This window comes from Pleurodeles waltl, chromosome 6 (genome assembly GCF_031143425.1).
Source record: "Pleurodeles waltl isolate 20211129_DDA chromosome 6, aPleWal1.hap1.20221129, whole genome shotgun sequence".
NCBI classification, from domain to species: domain Eukaryota; kingdom Metazoa; phylum Chordata; class Amphibia; order Caudata; family Salamandridae; genus Pleurodeles; species Pleurodeles waltl.
Window position 1 is genome coordinate 1,338,940,487 of NC_090445.1, and position 9,850 is coordinate 1,338,950,336.

The following is a 9,850-nucleotide window of genomic DNA, read 5'->3' on the forward strand; positions in this document are numbered from 1 at the left end:
GAGGTGTGAACACTTTGCATATCTACTCATGGCATATTTGGGGATCCACAAGCCAAGGAAATGCTTACATTGGCTTGCCACTTTATGAAAACGGGGAATGGTCTCTGGGGCTGAAATGAGGTAGAAGAAATGTGCAAGGTGGGATTAGGGTCAAGGTAGGAGGTACTCTGATCCCATGAATGAAGATGGGAAGTAATATTGAGGTTTTGCGTTTTAAAAAAGAGAAGGTTATTTTTTTTCATTGCATGTATATTCACTAATCCACAGCAACCCTCAGCACAGAGCCCCTGTGTGACATTGTGGAGAATTCACGAATATCGGAAAAAATATTAAAATACATTGGCACATTCATTCACACACTCAAACCATCGTAGAGATGCTCACAGAGGTACTCAGGCAGTTATGCATCCACTCACAGACCCACTCTTTCACTGACACACCCACTCACAGATCCCTCAGACACTCAAGCATCCACTCAGACACATGCATCCACTCACAGACCCACTAGGACACTCATGCATCCACTCAGAAACCCACTCAGACCCTGATGCACCCACTCAGAGACCCACTCGACCCACTCAGGCACTCACACATGCACTCTCAGAACTACTCAGACATTTATACACCCACTTACAGACCCACTCACAGATTGAAGCACCCACTTACAGACCCACTCTGATACTCAAACACCAACACACAGAGGCCCTCATTCTGACCTTGGCGGGCGGCGGAGGCCGCCCGCCAAAGTCCCGCCGTCAGGTTACCGTTCCGCGGTCGAAAGACCGCGGCGGTAATTCTGACTTTCCCGCTGGGCTGGCGGGCGGTCTCCTTCAGACCGCCAGCCAGCCCAGCGGGAAAGAGGCTTCCACGATGAAGCCGGCTCGGAATCGAGCCGGCGGAGTGGAAGCTGTGCGACGGGTGCAGTTGCACCCGTCGCGTATTTCACTGTCTGCGCAGCAGACAGTGAAATACATTTAGGGGCCCTCTTACGGGGGCCCCTGCAATGCCCATGCCAGTGGCATGGGCACTGCAGGGGCCCCCAGGGGCCCCGCGACCCCCCCTACCGCCATCCGGATCTCGGCGGTCCGACCGCCGGGATCTGGATGGCGGTAGGGGGGGTCAGAATCCCCGCGGCGGTGCAGCAAGCTGCGCCGCCGCGGAGGATTCAATGGGGCCGCGGTACACTGGCGGGACCCCGCCAGTGGTGCCGGTCCGACCGCGGCTTTACCGCCGCGGTCGGAATCCCCATTGAAGCACCGCCGGCTTGTCGGCGGTGCTCCCGCGGTCCTCCGCCCTGGCGGTCAAAGACCGCCAGGGTCAGAATGAGGGCCAGAGTGTTAGAAATGAGGTCTTTGGTTGACAGTCAGGTTACCCTCTGTCTAAGCAAGGACCCTCACTCTAGTCAGGGTAAAGGAGAGGCAAGCTTAGTTTCAAGCCCCTGGAGATTCTTCACCAGTGGGAAGTCACACAAAAGTCAGTCTGTGTCCTCTCTCAGGTAGAAGCAAGTACTACAGGCCAACCCAGCAAAGCACAGTCACAGGCAAAGGGACAGTACTCCTCCTCCACCTTCTCCAGCTCTTCTCCTTGGCAGAGGATCCTTTTGGTTTCAGAAGTAATCTGATTTTCAGGGGTTTTGGGTGGTTTTCTTATACCCCCTTCTCTGCCTTTGAAGTAAACCTACTTCAAAGAGAAGGCTTTGTTGTTTTCAAGATCCTGCCTTGGCCAGGCCAGGCCCCAGACACACACCAGGGGTTTGGAGACTGCACTGTGTGAGGGCAGGCACAGGCCTTTCAGGTGTAGGGGACCACAGGTTTAAGCAAGAAAATGCCTACATTCTAAAAGTGGCATTTTCAAAAACACAATCTAAAAACCAACTTCACTAAAATATATATTTTTAAATTGTGAGTTCAGAGACCCCAAACTCCAAATGTCTATCTGCTCCAAAAGGGATTCTGATCTTTAATAATATTTAAAGGCAGTCCCCGTTTTAATCTATGAGAGAGATAGACCCTGCAACAGTGAAAAAACAAATTTGGCAGTATTTCACTGTCAAGACATGTAAAACACATAAGTACATGTTCCACTTTTAACATACACTGCACCTTGCCCATGGGGCTACCTAGGGCCTACCTTAGGGGTGCCTTACATGTATAAAAAGGGAAGGTTTTACAGGGCTACTAATGTTGGTGGCACAACTAGTGCTGCAGGCCTACTACTATCATTTGATTTATAGGCCCTGGGCACCTCTAGTGCACTTTACTAGGGACTTACTGGTAAATCAAATATGCCAATCATGGAGAGCCAAAGTACACATACAATTTATACAGAGAACACTTATACTTTAGCACTGGTCAGCAGTGGTAAAAGTGTCCAGAGCAAACAAAACAGCAAAAACAGAGTCCAATACACAGAAAAAACCTGGGAAGTAGAGGCAAAAAGTTAGGGGAGGCCATGCCAATGATGCCAAGCCTAACAAATGCCACTTGAGATGTTTCTGGCCAAACCATTTTATCTCCTCACTTGACAAACCCAGGTCCCTGCAAATACCACTCTTTCTAGTATACTCATTTGCCCAAAAGATGAAGCTGTGCCCTACAACCCACACTTTGATCATTTTGAAGACAAGGATGAATATCTCACATGCAAAGTCTTTACAAGAATGAGAAATTTGAATAGTGAAAGGCAGTTATGTTGGAGGTAAGAAATAGTTGAAAAAAGAATAAATTCCATTGGACAATTTTAAGATGGATTGTGATTATTGAAAGTAAGAAAGTATGCATGTGATTGACTGTGTTTGAAATAAGAAAAGCAATGTATTCTTTGACATGTTTACATTTGCTGAGAGTCAAGCGCCCCTGCTGACTTTCAGTTGGAGAGTAATTTGCACTTTTGACCTAGTGGTTCTAGTGGTTTGCTTTAGAAACCCTGCTAAAGGAGTGTTGGGGGTGGGGTATTAAAGAGATAGTAGTACATTTGAGTAGAATTCAACATCTTTTTAATTGTTATAGGATGATTAAGGGGGTCATTACAACCCTGGCGGATGGTGTTAAAGCGGCGGTAAGACCGCAAACAGGCCGGCGGTAAAACAATGGGAATTATGACCGTGGCGGAAACCACCAACAAAGACAGCCACTTTAACACTCCGACCGCCATGGCGGTACAGACAAACAGCACGGCGGTCACCACCAACAGACAGGCGGGAGACAATGTACCGCCCACAGTATCACAACCTACCAATCCGCCACCTTTTCCGGGGCAGATTCACTGTGGATAAAAACACGGCGGAAACAGCCATTTCAAAGGGAAAACGCTCACCTCTACACACTCCATGAGGAAAGAGGACACCATGGAACCGGAACTCCAAATTCTCCCTGCGATAGTCTTCCTGCTCCTATACGACCATCATCAACGCCGGCGCCGAAGACAACAGTGAGTAGTGCACCTACGACATAAGAGAGGGGAAGGCAAAAGTCAGGGACACACACACGCAACACCCCCACCCGACCATCACCCACTACAACACACACACCAATGCATATCTAAACATTACAGTAACAACCCCCAACACCCCCGGAAGAATGCAAATACAAAAGGAAATGAGTTCAACCATTGTAATATATCAAAATACAGGAAGCAAATATATACAGATATATAGACACATTCAACAAAATATACATCACGATTAGTAGTGCAGGTAATGCACCATTCATTGTCCGTAGACCACTGGGCCCAAAATGCATGGGCGAGGCCCACATCAGATACCTGATCAAAATGGAGAGAACACTGCCGAGCCATCAGATAGAAATACAACAGGCACCTCAGGGGGAAGGGAAAGTTGGCACCTCAGCCGGATGAGTGCACCACGCCAGATCCACAAGGGGGCTCCATGCCCATTGATGTATCCTGGGGAGTGCAAAGCCACAGTCTCTCAAGTCTCTACAGTGGGTGGGTTGCCCACTGTACCATCCTGGTGAGTGCAAAGCCACAGTCTCTCAAGTCTCTCATGTGGGTGGGTTGCCCACTGTACCATCCTGGGGAGTGCAAAGCCACAGTCTCTCAAGTCTCTACAGTGGGTGGGTTGCCCACTGTTCTATCCTGGGGAGTGCAAAGCCACTGTCTCTCAAGTCTCTCATGTGGGTGGGTTGCCCACTGTACCATCCTGGGGAGTGCAAAGCCACAGTCTCTCAAGTCTCTACAGTGGGTGGGTTGCCCACTGTTCCATCCTGGGGAGTGCAAAGCCAAAGTCTCTCAAGTCTCTCATGTGAGTGGGTTACCTACTGTTCCATCCTGGGGAGTGCAAAGCCACAGTCTCTCAAGTCTCTACAGTGGCTGGGTTGCTCACTGTACCATCCTGGGGAGTGCAAAGCCACAGTCTCTCAAGTGGATAAGTCTCCACTGGTTCTGGAGGGGGACTGGTGCCCAGAGTGCTTCATCCTGTTAAGGACAGACGGAGTGGATGCATATCTCCACTGTTTCTGGAGAGGGACTGGTGCCCAGAGTGCTTCATCCTGTTAAGGACAGACTGAGTGGATGCATGTCTCCACTGGTTCTGGAGGGGGACTGGTGCCCAGAGTGATTCATCCTGTTAAGGACAGATGGAGTGGATGCATGTCTCCACTGGTTCTGGAGGGGGACTGGTGCCCAGAGTGCTTCATCCTGTGAAGGACAGACGGAGTGGATGCATGTCTCCACTAGTTCTGGAAGGGGACTGGTGCCAACAGTGCTTCATCCTGTTAGGGACAGATAGAGTGGATGCATGTCTCCACTGGTTCTGGTGGGGGACTGGTGCCCAGAGTGCTTCATCCTGTTAAGGACAGACGAAGTGGATGCATGTCTCCACTGGTTCTGGAGGGGGACTCGTGCCCAGAGTGCATCACTCTCCCCGTGACGTTCTCCATTCCGTCACTGGCCCTGCCTCTCATGGTCTAGCGGTGCTTGAGTTGGCGGTCCTTGCCATGTTTAGCGGTCTTTGCCCTGTTCAGCGGTGCTTGCCATGGCGGTCTTTGCCCTGTTCAGCGGTGCTTGAGTTTGCAGTGTCTGACCTATTCAGCGGTGCTTGCCATGGCGGTCTTTGCCCTGCTCAGCGGTGCTTGAGTATGCAGTTTCTGACCTGTTCAGCGGTGCTTGCCATGGCGGTCTTTGCCCTGTTCAGCGGTCTTTGCCCTGTTTAGCGGTGCTTGAGTTTGCAGTTTCTGACCTGTTCAGCGGTGCTTGCCATGGTGGTCTTTGCCCTCTTCAGCGGTCTTTGCCCTGTTCAGCGGTGCTTTAGTTTGCAGTTTCTGACCTGTTCAGCGGTGCTTGCCATGACGGTCTTTGCCCTGTTCAGCGGTGCTTGAGTTTACAGTTCGTGACCTGTTCAGTGGTGCTTGCCATGGCGGTCTTTGCCCTGTTCAGCTGTGCTTGCCCTGTTCAGTGGTTCTTGCCATGGCGGTCCTTCATTGGGCAGCTGGGCTGTGGCTGCCGGGGCCCTCCTGGGCAGCTGGGCTGTGGCTGGCAGTGGTCTCCTGGGCACTGACTCTGGCGGTGGCCTCCTGGACACTGACAATGGGGCTGCCCTTCTGGGCACTGACTCTGGCGGTGGACTCCTGGCCACGGGCGATGGGGCTGGCGGTGGCCTCCTGGCCAGTGACGATGGCGCTGGCGGTGACCTCCTGGGCATTGGGGATGATGGCGGTCTTCTCTGCTGTGCTGCTCTTCCCAGACTTTGGTGATTTCTTCTGCTCCTTCCCCACCTTGGGAGGAGTCACAGCTGAGTAGACACTCCCCCCGGGACGCTTGTGAGTGGCTTTGCTGGCTGGAGTCTTCCCCCACTCCCGCTGGGCACTGTCCAAATTCTGGTGCTACACAGGGGGGGGACTGGCTGTGCTGTGGCTCCGTGTCACACTGGCTGCCCTGGTGCCCGGTGCACTCCACATACCTCTAACAGGCACCACTGGTACCGGAGATTTTTTGGGCTGAGGTGCTAGTACGGGACCTATAAATTGGAGGGGGGGTTGGAAAGAGGTCAAGCTTGGTCAGGAAAAGTTTCTTAGGAACACTGGGATGGGTAGCTGGAGGGGGTCTGGGAGTGGAGGAAGAGGAGGTGGTTGTAGGAGGTGTAACTTTTGTGGCTTTGGGTGCAGGTGCATGCGCTGGAGGCTGTCGTGAGGTGGATGTATGTTGGGTGGGTGTGTGCCTGCGTTTGTGTACTTTGGGAGGGGGCGTCACAGACACACTGGGAGAGGACACAGGGGACGTGTAAATGGTAGTGGGGGTGGTGAGTGCAGGTGAGCGGGGTGTGGTGGTGGGTGTGCTGGTGCGGGACCTAGTGGCTGTACTGGTAGTGCATGCAGGTGAGAGTGTAGACGACACTGGGAGGGAGGAGGGAGACGACGAGGAGGGGGACACAGTGGAGGCAGTGGATGTTGCTGTGTCTGTATGTGTGTGATGCTTGCATGTGTGCCTGTGGGATGTGTGGTGCTTATGTTTGCCTGAGCTTCCTTTGTGAGTTGAGGTGTGTGCAGGCTGGTCTGATGGTGTGCTTGGGATAGGCTGGGGTACATGGGATTGGGTCTGGGTGGAGGAAGTTGGAGGGGGAGGCTAGAGACAGGGACATTGGCTGCCATCAGTGCTGAGGCCAGAGTTTGCAGGGTTCGATGAAGGGCAGCCTGACCAGAATGAATGCCCTCCAGGAATGCATTTGTGTGTTGCAATTCCCTTTCTACACCCTGTATGGCATTCAAAATGGTAGACTGCCCAACAGTGAGTGACCTGAGGAGGTTAATGGCCTCCTCACTGAGGGCAGCAGAGGTGACAGGGGCAGGGGCTGAGGTGCCTGGGGCGAAGGTGATGCCCACCCTCCTGGGTGAGCGGGCACGGGGCAAAGGCTGAGGGGCTGCTGGGAGGTCGGTGCTGGTAGGGGGGTGGCGGCTGTACCTGTAGAAGTGAGGGGCACAGATTTTGCCTCCACCCCAAGGGAGCTTCCATCAGAGGACGAGTCTGTGTCGCTGGTTGCAGATCCGGTGACCGCCGTGAAGCTCCCCTTGCCCTCCGTTCCACTGGTGTATTCTGAGTCCGTGGTGTGGCCCTCCATGGCCATGTGGGATGCAGCTCCCTCGTGCTCCGGTGCCACTGTACCTCCTCCCTATGATGCTGATGCACACAAGAACAGGGAGACCACAAAAAGGGGGGGGGCGACAGAAGAAAGACAGGTTGAGTGCATGGCTTACCGCTACCGTTGGCGGACAATACAGACACAGCAGCCCCCTGCACTACGCCACGCTGTTGGGCTCTACAGATACAGTTCCTGGGATATGGCCTACATGGCTATGGTGTACATCTGCACACATAGATGACACAGGGGCATGTATACCTGTACTTGGCACTCTACAGAGGTGGGGTGGAGTGCTACATGGCCTGCATTACGGAGGGGCCTAGCGTACGGAACTCGCCCTGGCCTAGGGAAACCCACAGCCCTCCTCCCCCACCCAGACACCTTCACTGCGCGCAAAGTCAGCAGATTGATGTTTGACTCACCCCCTTGTGTCTGCTGTGATGCCCTCAAGCGCCCATCCAACTCAGGGTAGGCCACCGCCATGATCCGGAACATCAGGGGGGTCATGGTGCGACGGGCACCCCTCCCACGTTGGGAAGCCAGCTCCAGCTGAGCCTCCGCCATCTTCTTGCTCCAGCTGCGAATGTCCTCCCATCTTTTCCGGCCACGACAAATATCCTTCTTCTGGTGGGCGCTGACCTACATGACATGTCCGGGTGAGAAGAGAAGTCATTCCCTCCACTCAGGCATAGCCCATACAACGTGCTCCCTGTGTACTTACCTGTTGGTCTGGAGGACCGTAGAGCAGCATGCACTGGGGGAGGACCCCGTCCACAAGCTTCTCCAACTCCTGTGCAGTGAAGGCAGGGGCCCTTCCCCCAGATGCACGAGCCATTGTCTCTTCCAGACTGAGGTCACAGCAGCACTTGCAGGGTAGGTCCTCCCCTGTCGAAGATCAGGTATTGAGTGATTCAACAGATAGAAAATGGCGGTCACGTCCGCGCCGGTGACATCCGTGGCGGTGCGTATCATCACTGCCGGCGCACTTCGTCATTGGCTCCTGGGACCCATAGGGTCCAATGTTCGGCAATGCAGCACTGCGCCGCGGTCTTCGGCCGCCTACCGCGACGGTGTACAACGCCAGCGCAGTTACCTCACATCCCATTGTCCCAGTTTAGAGGTCAGGCAGCCACCATTTCAGGGGCCCACATGGCTTCGTTTTCAACTGCGCCACAAATACCTACGCCTAGACTCAACACACATACAGACAGCTTTTTGGATTATGTTTCGTGTTCTGTGTAGACTGTGGGTACATACCTCTGAGTTATTTGACTCTGTGCTCGCTGTTGTCCTTCCTAGGCACCGTCCGCTGGGACATGTGAGGAGATGGCGGAATCCTCCGGTATACCGACCGCTGGTGGACCTGTTGACAATGGAGGAGAGACATTTAATCATCACCTACAGGTTTGACCGTGCCACAATCCACGAACTGTGTACCCAGTTGAAATATGCTAAAAAGGGAAGAGATATTAGGGGAAAAGAAGCGCTCCCAACTATCCCCTGGTAAGAGTAAAAAAGAAAATATTATAAGCGAATATGGTGCTCCCGGCCTCGGAGGAATCTCCCCTGCCCTCAAACTGTGAAAACACAGATATACAAAGTATACAATGGAGACCTAGGCACTCATGTACATCAGAGTCTATAGAATCACTATTACGGATTAAACAGAGTATGTATACCATTAGTTACACATCCACTAGTTATATGCAAATGAACAAAAATCCAATAAGAATCTTTATGAGTGACGAATCCATCCTTTAATGTAACACAAAAACAGCCAACACGTGTTTCGTCATGGGAGTGGGTACTCCCACGTGACTTTTTCAAGGCTGAAAGAAATATCAAACGTGAAATATATACATGTCTCAACATAATTCATAATCTATACGTTACACAATTTATACGATTTGTATGAATTAGCATATCATAAGTAACAAATGGCAATACTTCATTGTTAAACTGGCACAATGAAAACCATAATCAGAAACTACTTATTAAATACATTACGACATTAAGTATTTACATTCTATTACTAAGTTACCCAGATCCAGTATGAAAAGTGGGAAAGAGAAACCAAGGCACACACCCACAAAAATCCAAAGTACTGTTATTACTGTGTATTGTATTAAAAACAAAACAGTTGTACTCCAATCAGTTAAATTATCCACAGAGGACACCAAGCAACCCCGACGAACCAGTGAAACAAATCCCAAACCGGTGCATAATCAAAATACACCTAATATGTGGCAAACAAATGCACTAAATATCTGGTAAGTGACCCCCAGAGCAAACTGCATCATACCTCAGTTGGGTATAATAAGAAGATCATCAGTACTTCAAAATTACTCGAAATATTACCGACATCCACTCTGTAAATAAAGCATGCAGAACGTGTAAAGAAAGATAAGTAGCAAAGAACTATTAAGACACAAGTGTTCCACCAAACTCCAACCCAGGGCACCTACCCGCTCATAGCCATAAAGAGTAGCTGCATGTGGAAATAAGATCATATCCTCGAAACCTAAAGTAATGATAATACATATTAAACAGCCTGTTAGCGTAACAACTTATTTGGGATATCCACGTAGTGTTGAATATGGTCCCAGCATGTTTGGCAATAAATTCTTAATCCCGTACCTGATTCAAGTGCAAGCATGCACACGAACGGAGCCTAAAACGCCAGCTCCGAAAGTCTCTATCTCTATAGCCAATCGGCCAGTCTATATGGACATACTACGATGGTGTTAGACATGATTA